Here is an 11273-nt window from a genome sequence, read left to right on the forward strand (position 1 = left end):
TGGGAATCAGAGAAGCTCCTCAGGAACACTGCTAAGTACTCCCTAAACTGCAGCTGTAAGAGCAGGGTGTGGAGCTGCTGGAATTCAAGACTGCCATGTTCTGTAGATCTACTGACATGCAACAAGAATGCCATCTCTGGCACCAGCTTTGCTAGAACTCATGATCTGAGGAAGATTCCAAACCCAGAAAGGCAGAGTGCTAAGTAAAACCAGCTCTGGTGATATACTCAAAAAGGCACAGAAGACCATGTATTTTCTTATATTCATCCCTTTTATACAACTTTAAGATAAATCAGTTTTGCAGGGAATAAAAAGAATACACTGAATATGCCTGACAATCCCCCATTAATGGTGCATAAATGGAGAGAGATGTGAACTGTTATCTGGAGGAGGCTCCCCTCCTGACCCACAGAATTTGAGAGTTTGTGACACCACCAGTATATAGTGCTGTCCTATAGAAAATCCCACAAAAGCCTTTCTCACTTAAAGCTTCCATCCTGTTCATAAAGCTCCAGCCTCAAAAATGCCATGAATGGACTATCCCCATCTGCTCCAAAATTTACTTCCCACTGCGAAACAGCCATTGTCTGTTACGTTTTGTGGGAAGGGTTTCTATGATGCTTCAGCAAGAGAAGCAGCACATGGGAACACCGCCACCACACCCAGACTTGCTCATCATATAGAAAGACCAAAAAAATCCAAAACTCTATGGATTGGTTTTTATACAGTGTATTCGGTGCAGTCCTTACAAGATACAAGACAGAACCCAACATCATCATCCATTAGAAAAATTAATCCAAGAAGTTCTCCTGAAAAGAGTTACAGAGAAAGCCTTAGGATTAATCTCTACAATTCATGTTTTAATTCACATTTTTAATACATTTCTAAAAGGAAAAAAAAAAAAAAAAAAAGAGAGACCACCAAGCTGCAAGATAAGCACTAGATCTGGAAAATCCACTAGGTACGATTAGCTAAACAACCTTACAGATTCTTAGTAATGATTATTACTTAAATGTGTAGAAAATCCTAGATAAAACTACTGTAAATACATTTGTTTCCAAAAGGAGCTGGTGCTTCAAAGCCCCTTCCTTCCTTACTTTTTTTATATTTAACAATGTTCAGAACAGTTTCAAATGACACTCAAGTCATGACCAAAGATGTGAGCTGCTTTCAACAGCTGTACTATCTCAGTTCCCACTACAGCAGAACTCCCTACTTCTAAAGAAAGTAACCTCCCTTTCAGTTAACTTTCCCTCCCTTCCTCCAGCTCAAAGGTTTCAATCTCTTTACTTTCCCCCTTGAGCAAGAGGAAGTGTAATTCCATTTGATCATATGCATGATGAATACATGGATAAAAGAGATGCAAAAATTAGTGTGTGTTAAGGAAAATGATCAATAAGCCATTATAATAATAATTTAAATAAGAAAACTGTACTGTATCCTTGGATCTAAGTCTCTATTTATCAAATGCACTATATAAGAAATCGTTCATAGTTAACCTAAATGTTTTCTGTCCTTATATACTCTATGCACACCTTAAAATCATACATTTTCATGTGTATAGAGAAAAAAATGTACTGTATAGGAAATTATTTTCCTGGGAGCTCTGTGGCCAAAATAAAATTGTCATTTCTTACTTCACTGGAAAATAATGCACTGCCATTTTGGAAAAGAAAGCTAATAGAGTCCATGTCAGGTGTAAGTAAATTTTTTTCCTCAAATTAAAGCACTGCCATACACAGTAACTCCAGGGAAAAAAAAAAAACAACAGGATTTTCACCAGTAAAAATCCAGTACAACTCCAGATTTGATCAGATTATTTCTCCCTTGTATTTAATCTGTTTAAAGAACACAACACTTTGGTCCAGACTAGACAAATATATAGGAGAATATAAGAGTAAATCAGTAACAAAATATGGGGAAGCATTGAAATGCTCAGATTATACCTTATCATGCAGACAAAATAATTTTAATTCAAGCAAAATGGCATGCTTAGGTGACCTTTTAATAGGACATACTCCTTATGAGGTATGTACCCAAATCAGCTAAAAGAGCAACCAGTAAAATGTTTCTGAAGTTTCTCCCTATTAAATTCTAGAAAAAAAATCATACTTCCATCAAAAACTGAATCAAAAAAAAAAGACTCCAAATATTAATAATTTCTGACAGGCCTTGCATGGTGTGCACCATTAGACATGAAAAATGTGATTAATGTTAATAACAGGGCTCATATGTAAAAGTAAAGAAAAAGTGTAAATCATGGCTGCACAAATGTAATCTTTTATGTATAAGCAACAATAAATTATATTCCAAATTGATGTTTTTAACCTAGTAAATGCTTGCATGTTATGCAATTTTCAATTTTAAAATCACAGTACTTTAACCCTTAGTATCTAAGGTAGTGGTACAATATCCAATAAATGCAAACTGTGTGTTCCTCTTTCACACATAGCTTCTTTTATTGAGTTAACGATTTTTAAAATTTATTAGTTATTCTGCTTATTTTCCCTCCAAAACCCCAAATCTGCAGTCTTTAATTAGCCCACACATGAACCACATGAAGAAGCTGGCATAAGCAAGTAGCAGTCACTTTAAATGACAGATTACAATGACACAGAAGGATACATTTTAGTATTTCAAGTTAATAATATGAAAGATTTGCCCTCTATGATGCATTATGTTAAAAACCCACTATGTTGCCACATTCAAATAAGATTCTTATTTAGATCAGAAAGATTAACAACTATGAAAAAGTAATTCCAAACTATGAGACACCCATTTACAAAATACAAGTATAAATTTGTAACACATTCATAAGATTGGTTAAGGCATCAGAGTATATTGTTTTGCCTTCCATATAATTTTTTACTTATAAATAAAATGCATGTATTTTAAGTCTAACAGAATCATTAAGGGGACGACCAAGCTTAGAAACAAAATCACCATATTCAAATATTAAACCCAATCCACTTATAATTCTGGTCTTTCAAAAGGAAGCAAATTGAGTTAAGACATATGCTTCCCTTAGCTGCATGTGCCTATGCTTTTCCCTTAGTTAAAAGAAAGCATTACTCTCTACAGTGATTTCTGCTTTGCTTCTACAATGCCTTTTTCTTCACTTTTTTACAACCTTTATGTTATTTTACCTTTGGAGAGCGGAAACTGAATTTTGTAAATAACTTTGAAAAGTGCTGCCTGTTCTAGAGTAGACACAGAATTTCCTTTATTCTTTTACCTTTAGAAAGATTTATGAAATACAGTTAAAAGACAGATTCAACCACGAGGCAAAACAGCTGGTTTCTAAATCCTAGAAAATTTCTAAGGTATTCAAAGCAGAGGTTTTTGTTCAGTCAGTTACAGAAATAAGGGCCAACCATGAAAATTAGATCTCCAGTTAGATTTGGAAACACTCTCTTCCTACTAAAGTTAAGGCATTCTGATCTGCATTTAGATCCCTATCTGCTACAAAGACTACATTAATTTAACGTGTTATAACAAGAAAAATTCATTCTTGCCATAGACATTAAAAAATTAAATTCAAAGACAAAGTACTCTTCAAAGGAAACAAGGGCCCCATCTGCTGATGTTTAAACGTACTACATTAACACACGCACTACAGTTCTGCCACAGATAAGGTAATGAAATGAATTGCAAAGACAAATCACCACATTAACTGTACTGCATTCTTCTGGTACCTTTTTATAGGAAAAAAAAAAGAGGTTTTAGGCCCTTGGGTCAATCAGTTTTCATGGATTATGAGAGCTTTGTCTGTGAAATAGAAATGGAAGACTATGAAGAATATTCAGGCAGGAACCTGAATTTGCACTTCAAAAAAATAAGGGAATATGGCTATTCCTATATATAGCATAACAAAACTACATCTACATGCATGCAATAGACAGTTATAGAAACTAATAAACTACTACTATCCAAATGTCATCTTCAATGCTAAAAACATGAATTATCAAAATGGCCAAAACCTCAACAGACATATTAAAGCTGAACTCTAAGAGCAACAATGAATGAAAGTATCTGGGAAATGTAAAAGTCAAACTTTTCTGAAGTTTAAAACAACTTGTTAAATAGTTTGATAGTTGTTTATTGAGAGTTCTTAAAAGTAAGCACTGTTTTGTTTACAGAAATCCCATACATATCAGACTTTACATTATGCTGGGATGAAAAATGGCAGTCAGCTTAATGAAGACAAAACAAATGTCCTTATTATGGACAGGAATATTTCAAACATTATATCAACTAAGAGCTAGCAGCTGAATGTATAATCTCATATGACTATATTCTACAATAAAAAAGTCCATAATTTTGGAAGAACTAAAACATCTTTGTTTACATGGCTACAACACAGAAAAGATCCATGGTGGTGTAGCACGATGAAGCATGTGCCTGACCTCTCTCCCCAAGCCCAGCAGCACAGTCAACGAACCTCTGATTAAAGCTGGAAAAAGCACTAAAGAAACTTGCTCCTGCTCTTCTCTCCTGGACTAGCCAGAAGTGCAGCCAATGCAAGCTGGGTGTTAAATTATACAAGTTGTTCTACACCCCAGAAGTGTAACTCAACTGGGGAGAATTCTGAAATCTGCTTTATCCCTCCTAACTGAGTTTCTGTGCCATAGACCTATTCTACAAAAGTGGATATGATTTCTGGCTGGGCAGTGGTCAGAAGGCAACATATGAAACATCTCACTGCATGGATAAAACACAATAATTAGACCTCAGTGCTAGTTAATTCTTCAGTAAATATGAACATATGAACATAATCCACACAATAAACAACACTGTCTTGATTTTTGACTGAAGAAATTAAATTTAAAATACTCAATATAATTCCAAGATGTAATAAGAACGTTTAAGGCATAAAACTATAAATACACTTCTGTTTCAGAGTATAATTAGATCTAGTGTGGTTTTCTGGTATTTTATTATAACTGTTCCTTTAGTAGAGTTCCTTCCATTGGCTTTTGTATTATAAACCGATTTAGAGATGTCCACAGTCCAGTCTGAGTACTGAACTGTACTTCAAGCTGAAATATGTTAAATGATGAATTTGTCCAGTGAATTACTTAGATAACAGTGCATGAGACCATATTCTAGTTCCTTAGATGTGGCATTTTCTCAAAATGAAATTTATCATTTACTTTAGGCACTAGCTTTCAGGTGTTTTTTAATAAATCATCCCTTTTTGAGCAGGTTGTTATTTGGTTGATCATTATCACTCATAAAAGTGAAAAACAATTAAAAGCTTTCACAAATCAGCTTGCTCAAAAAAGTGCCTGTGGAAAAAAAAAAAAAAGAACATTCTCATTCTTGATCACAGATAACACAAAGTTACTTTACTATTCCCCTTCATTAGATCATACATCAATCTCCAATGTGCTAATCTCTGTTGGGAAAAGTAATTATATCTGCCAGTTATGAGCGTGTTAAAACAAAGCCACCACAACTGAATATTGTCAAAAGTGAATCTGCTGCTCTGGGTGAAGCTATATACAAGACAATGAGCTGATCCCACTGGTTAGTGCTGTTGGAAAAGGAAAAGCTCAGCTCTGCCATCTGCTCTCAACTGTGTGCTCCTCACCACACACTCCCGACTCTGGGTCCTCCTAGATCTGGGTCTTTCAGCTAGGCAAAACAGGGGAAAACTGACCCAGCAAACAAAGTGGAGAGGAAAGGATCCATCCACTCAATCACACTTAACAAGGAGTTTTACCCATGGCAGGAGGGGGCAGAACTTCATAATTCAGAGGAAGCCTGGGAAGGTAAAAGCAATTTCCCCTTTTGGCAGTGATAGTGCTGCTGGGACCATAATGTGACCCTGAACTTGTCACCTGTGCATCTGCATTTGTGCAGCATTCAGAAACCAATGTACTTTGAATAGTCCTGACTGTAACATTCAGCCATCACTCCCTCCCAGGCATGCCAGTGTTTCAAGTTTGGGTTTGTACATCTGCCTGGGAATTTAATCTCATTGTGCAGTAGATGAAAAATAAAACTGGCTAGGAATGATAACATTAAGTAAGTATTTACCTTGACTGCAATCTCAAAATCTAAATAACTTGCTAAAAAAAAACACAATAATTTGGGCTCTTGCCTTCATAAATGCATCAGTCAAACACTACTAAGTCCAAACCCAGTATACAACTGAGAGTGGGTCTGCTGGATAGAAGGTGATACTAATAATGCCAAGGTTTGACCCCTGTATGAGCCATTCACACAGAGTTAGACTCTATGATCCTTCTGGGTCCCTGCCAGCTCAGAATATTCTGTGATATGATCAAGATAACATATTTCAGTCTTATTAGCTTCTATGGTGTGCAACATCTAACAAAACCCCATTTGAAATAAACAGTGTTAAGACCTACCTACATTACAAGTGCCACAGATGAACCAGCAACTCAGGTGGGCTGGCTATTTCCTTTACCTGAGCAAACAACAGTATCTATTGCACTACACACATACAGCTGCCTTGTAAATCTCAGTTACTTCCACTGTCATCATGCATTTAGAAAGGCAAGTAGACACTCCTGATAAGCAAACTTATGCTTGCTATTACTCCGGAAGATTTTTTTTTTTTTTTAAATTAATGCAATGACTTCCTTATAATTCCTTAATATTTTAAACAGACATGATTTTCATCACATTTTCTCCTTTTACACATGCATACACATTGTTTTACATAATGTTTCTTACTACTGCTCTATTTCTATTTTATTTTTCCTTTTGAGAAGCCAGTGAACATTCTCTGTGGAAGATTAAATATTGAATTAAATATATATATATATACACACTTTGGATAAACAAAAAATGAGAGCTATAGCCCAGCAGAACTCAGAATATAATTTTGAAAGTTTGGTGAAATGCTTCACAAACATTTTTTAACAATTCCTAGTTAATATTTTGATCAGTTCAATAATTTTTTTCTCCTTCTTTCTGCCTTCCTCAACCCATCATAACACATTTTAGCTTTATAAGAAAACACAGCACTCCAGAAATCTGATTGGCAGACATAAAGGCTGGCAGGCACAGAGGGTGTCTTTTTGATTTAATAATGATGACTTATATCGTTGTTTTGAAAGACCCATGAAACAGAATGAAGCTCTCCTTTCAAATCTAGTATTTCTATACCAGCTTGGAAGAATCAGCTCTATTTTGGCTGCTTTTGGTCTCTTTTGGAGGCATCTATTGATGCTTACTAACATGTTAATGAACAGCAATGCAGTGGTGAAAGTACTGGATATGAGGCTTTTTTGGAGTTTGTTCATATTTCTCTTTTATCAGCCAGAGGAGATGCTGTAATGTCACACCTGAAAGTGTGTTGTCTCTGAAGTGCTCACAGTCACTGCTGGACCACAGAGCAAAACAAAGGGCTGAAATGAACATCATCATAAATAAGATTTAGACAGACTTTGGAAACACATAAAAAGGAAAAGGCTGCGACTGGAGTTACTGGATAAAAGGAACGTTCCTGTTACTTTTGTCTTTAGTTAAAATCTTACCCAAAGTCTTTATGTTTCAAGCATAGAGCACTATTTACTATATACCTATACTTAATTAAAAAGCAAATGTACCCTTTATTTATCAATAGTTCTACAACTCTGTCTCGGGACAAACATAGTTTTCTTCCAGACACATGGAGCTGCTAAAGACTAAACAAAACCCAACAGCAATAAATAACCTTTTAAAAAGAAAATATTTAGACATCATACCCACAGATAAAAGGGATGTTGAATTTGAGTCCCCAGGTATGTATGGGGACATGTGAGTTCTTCTGAGAACTTCAGGTACATCAAGAAAACACATGAAAAGGTAATTTTTTTGTCTCTGCATCAGTAATTTGGTCCAAATGTTTCCCCTTCCAGGGAACTGTAACTATTGTTTAGGTGATGGCTGGGTGGGAGCTTTCTACCACTCAAAAGATATCTTATCTCTTACTATGAAATGACCCTTAAAATTGTTATTGCATTAGATTATAATTGTAGTGTATTTAGCTGTGAAATTGCATGGACGTTTTTGTGCCTCTACATTTGAGTGCTCTCCCTACTTGTTAAGTCAAACAGCATTTTGTTTTCAGTGCTGAGTATTTGTGGAGACAGAGGCATGCATGCACATGCACACTGTCTCTCTGCTCTTTCACAGAGAATTTACGTCTGCTTCTGCTTGGGTTGTATTCTCTTTCAGATCAAGGCTCTCTGCTCTTTCCACAGAGAGGAAGCCTGGCAATAACAAGTATGTCCAATAACCTAAGTATAATGGAAGTATGCTCAGAGGAAATTGATAGTGTTGCCAACTCTCATTATTTTCCTATGAATCTTGTGATATTTGCTATTTTTCTTAATGTCCTAGCTGTTGAAATCATATGAATAAATGTGAATATGAACTTCCATGAAAACAAGTGTCTAGATTTCTCAACCATGAAGCAAAACTGAAAGACAGATAAAACAACTAAATGTAAACTAAAAATAAATTAAAAATAAGTGGGATGTTTAATTACAAAATAATTTTAATATAATTTCTTAATTTCAATTCAATATTGAATACTTGGGTTGACAAGTGGAGTAAATTGGCTAAATTCATCAGATAAATACTGTGTGCTACACAGTACAGAACACAGGCAAGAAGAGGGAGGAATTCTTCCACTTGGACATGAATCAGATTCCCAGGAAAGTGGTTTTGGCCTGGAGCTGGTGTAGTAGCACTAATCAGAGCTTCATTGCCAAGTCCACCTTCACTACCCATGCCTTGTACCACTCTCCCAAGGATTGCTATGGCTCAAGGTCTGGACCTTGAGTTATTCAAAAAGCATTTACAATTTTGTACTTTCAGATATTTATTTTTGCCTATGGATCCTACAAGGATGTGGTCCTTTAGAAGAACCCAAACTTTTCTTTCTGGGCAAGTAAAAATTAGTTTTTATTTTTAATGGCTATGACAAAATTGTACTTGATCGTGAGCCAGCATGTAATGGAGAATCCCCCAGCAATATAGAGAACTGTTCACAAAGTCTATCATCAACACGGATCTGATACTCTGAGAGGATATTGATTTTTCCACATGAAATTATTTTTTTAAGTCATTAACAATATACCTAAAATAAATGAAGTTTATGTAACCCACCAAGCTTTCAGTTTAAGCCACAAAAAGAGTACAGATGCTGAAGATTGGAATGACTGATATTTTGGAAAAGAGAGAAACATTTTCTTAGAAGGAATTTTTAATTAATTTTGTAAACTGAGAAAAATGGAATGATGTGCTTAGAATACAGTGACTTATAGGCCTGCAGTCACAATCCCAGTCCCTCTCCCAATATGCCTCCTTCCCTCTGCACCAGAGGTGCAGGAAGCCAGTCTGGCCCTCAGCTTCTCAATAACATTAACATGACAGAATTTACTCTATCTCACACAACCTCAGATTTAGTGGGAGACGGGTCATGCTTCCTCCACTCTATTTCAGGAAATCTTATTAGTCTACAATACATAGTTCTTCATGCAAATTCAATGAGTACAGAGAAGGAGAAAAACTAACAGAAAATATCTTACCAGACGGAGAAAATTGAAACATTACCCTTGTTTCTTTGCCAGCACAGATCCATTCTGACAGGTTGGAAATGATTTATGGTTGGGGGGGCATGGAGGAAGAGAGTATGGGGAGAAGGAAACATACTTAGACTATCAGAGATATTAATTGCTGTACAATGTTAAAATCTTTGCATTGTTTTGCATGCATGCAATTAGTTCCAAGAATTACATATGCAGCAATGTTTGCACACTGATCTCTGCATGAGACAAATAAACCTCAAGTATATGATGCATGCTAGAAATTGCTTTCAAACCACTGTAGAAGACATTTTGGTAAAGAAATTATACAATATGGCAACTCAAAAGCTGCAGTCAAGGAAACAAATTACCTTTGAATATATGAATAGGTAAATACTTCAGCATGTCCAAGATTAATACTAATCATTACTATTTTAATATATAAAAGGTTATGGATATTGCTACACAGCAGTGATCAGGCAGATATCTAGTCTTTGTAAATTAAACTCAGATATTTTTCTGCATCTAATTGATTTTTACATTACATTAGGCAGCCAAGGCTGCAACCTTCCATGACATAGTATCTAAATAAACATTTATTAAAATATTTTAATTAGAATAAGAGAGAAAATACAGTTTCCAATTATGTTTTCAGAAGAAAAAAAATCAGTCCTATTAAGAATTAATGTAAACATAAGTGCAATGTAACATTTAAATGCAATAATTATGCCATATGATTTATACAATGTGAGTTATTTCTAATTCCTAAACTTTTAAAAAAAGACTACTTATGCTTTTATTTCCTCTTGCATCTTATGGCTTTGATTCAAAAAATAATAAGGGACAATACAAAGTGAATAGTGATTTTACAAACTGCATATCTGTGTTGAGCAAAATTTATCTTATGGATGCACAAGACTTAATGGTCATTAATAACATTGCTCTGTTAGAGCTGGAGCACCTCCTGCTCAAAAATGTAGAGGTGCTTTGTCTGGTCTGGCTGTAAATGGCACAAGTGACTGGGCTTCTGCCATTTCCCTTGGAACTCTAACCAGAAAAAAAACTTATTCCCAAGGGATTTGGATGAGACTGTTAAGACTCTCCAAATTACTTATAATTTTGGCTATATAGATGCATATACCTGTGTGCCCAGGTATTTTGGCTTCCTCTATTCTATTTTATGGAACAGAGAATTCCAGATCCTGACATGATTTAGCACAGGGAGATAGAGTCAGGCACAGTACACCTGTGTTATCTATAGCTTGAAGTACCAGTAAGTAGTCACACCTTATTGAAAACATACATTTATTGATAGTATAGTTCCATACCACCAAATGGATACACCTGATATATGGTTTGTACCTCACAAACCAGCCAGAACTTGGTGCGGAAGTGAGTGCAGCACCTTTCTCACTTCAGCCAAAACCTGGCAATCACATGACTGTCACTGCAGGGAAGCAACAAGGGAGCCTTCTATGCCTATTGGTTTAAGACATTTTCCATCACCAAGGGTTGCTGGAAGTTTCTGTCTGTCATATAAAAATTGGCTCACTGTTCTTGACATTGATATAAACTTATAGAGACACTTAAGATACTACAAAAGTGACTGGTTAAGGAAGATGGGATTCTGTTAGAATTCATTATTGGCGTAGGTGCTTGGCACCAGCCGACAGTGGATGGGAACCGTCACCATTAGTTTCTTATCTTACTGTAAGACTTTCATAC

At 35.6% G+C, this 11273-nt stretch overlaps 1 protein-coding gene across 34 annotated transcripts in view; it reads right to left on the minus strand.

Moving 5' to 3' along the window:
• Positions 1 to 11273, minus strand: part of LOC110468626 (uncharacterized) — a 511599-nt gene that overhangs the window by 387848 nt on the left and 112478 nt on the right. The window lies entirely within an intron of this gene.

The sequence above is a fragment of the Lonchura striata genome, chromosome 8 (genome assembly GCF_050655825.1).
Source record: "Lonchura striata isolate lonStrDom1 chromosome 8, ASM5065582v1, whole genome shotgun sequence".
Lineage (NCBI taxonomy): Eukaryota > Metazoa > Chordata > Aves > Passeriformes > Estrildidae > Lonchura > Lonchura striata.